This window comes from Alligator sinensis, unplaced genomic scaffold (genome assembly GCF_000455745.1).
Source record: "Alligator sinensis unplaced genomic scaffold, ASM45574v1 scaffold381_1, whole genome shotgun sequence".
Classification (NCBI taxonomy): Eukaryota; Metazoa; Chordata; order Crocodylia; family Alligatoridae; genus Alligator; species Alligator sinensis.
The window spans coordinates 445,642-447,018 of NW_005842440.1; the positions used below are offsets into that span (position 1 = coordinate 445,642).

At 58.8% G+C, this 1,377-nt stretch overlaps 1 protein-coding gene and 1 long non-coding RNA gene across 11 annotated transcripts in view; one reads left to right on the forward strand and one right to left on the reverse strand.

Annotated features, from left to right (window-relative positions):
• Nucleotides 1-703, reverse strand: part of LOC112551365 — a 2,754-nt gene extending 2,051 nt beyond the window's left edge. The window contains exon 1 of the long non-coding RNA XR_003095657.1: nt 598-703. This is a non-coding gene — a long non-coding RNA (uncharacterized LOC112551365). The remainder of the gene's footprint in view (nt 1-597) is intronic.
• DPF3 (double PHD fingers 3) overlaps nt 1-1,377 on the forward strand; it is a 250,812-nt gene that overhangs the window by 8,503 nt on the left and 240,932 nt on the right. The gene's annotated exons all lie outside the window — the stretch shown is intronic.

Genomic DNA, 1,377 nt, shown 5'->3' on the forward strand with positions numbered 1-1,377 from the left:
CGGGCCCCCAGCGTGCCCGGCTCCGGCCGCGGGGGAGCCCGGGCGGCTGCTTGCTAGGAAACGAGAGGCGGAGAGTCGGGGGCAGGTGCCTGCGCGGCACAAACCCGCGGGGCTGCCCGAGCTCCAGGGAAGGCGGCTTTAAAGCAGGAGGGAGGGAGGGAGGAAGGAAGGAGACACCAGAGCAGCCGCCTTGCCCCGGATCGCGTCCCTGCTTTCCCGTCTGCCGCTAATCCCCGACGGCATTAGGGAGAGTGGGGTTCGCCCCGGCCGTCGGGAGGGCAGAGGCTGCCTTTGCCCGGTGGAAACCACTTCCCTGCCCGCTCGCGGCACCTGGCGCGGGCGCCCTGGAGTTTTTAGCGATGCGATTGCGGCTCCCTCGCAGCCCAGTTGGAGACGCAGCCGGGGGCTTTTCCAGGGATTCCCCGCTGCTGTCCCCGAGCGAGCTGGAGCGGGGCACGCAGCCGCCGCGTTTACCTCTCTCCATTGTGGCAGCAGCCCTTTACTCAGGTGAAGCCTCCTCCCCACGGGGCAGCGCCCGGGGCGCCTTCCCCGAGAAGCTGATGCTTTTTTTTTTTTTTTTTTGAAAGAGAAAGAAACCTGAATAAGCGCTGAAGGCGCCCGCAGTGGGCAGTACTCCGCCACTTGCACCGGGTGCTTGATGCCGGGCTCTCTCTCTCCAACTTCTCCCCGTGCCCTTTCTCCCGCAGCCTCCTCCTTCTCCTCCTGCTGCTGCTTAGAGCACTCGAGTATTTATTTTCTCCCAATTAAGAAAGACAAGACAAGAAGAGTTAGATCGTGCGCATTCATTTTTGGCAACTTAAGTGCCTGAAAACAATCTCGACTATACACAATACAGGTTGTTGGGTCTGGCTTTGCCCCTCTCTGCGGGGGAGGGGGGAGCTGAGTTTATTTACACCCTTATGGAAATATGAACAGTTGGAAGGTTGGGTCTGATTCCCCTTTTGAGAAAGTCATTCAGGCGCCGCTGCTCTTACGGGCGAGCTGCTGAAAAGGGATTTGAACCTTACTGTAGAGAGTGAGAGAGTGTCCGCGCCGGGCTCCCCTCCTGCTTTCGTGGGGGCCAAATGGGGATAACTCCGCTCAAGTCAATGGAGGAAGCCGGCGGGAGAGTGCAAGAAGAACGGGGGCATGGTACGAAGGTGTCGCCCTTACTGCAAAACGTGATTATGGACCATTAGGTTGCCCCCAGATATATTTGGGGCGCTCATTACCTCCACACGGTAATTTCTAACATCAGCTGATAGATCCTGCCAATGTTTTGTGTGCACTTACGTTCTTTGGGGGCCTAATCCTGTTGCCACTGAAGTCAGTGGGAGCAGGGTTGGACCCTTTATAATTAGCTCTTCTCCCCCCCCC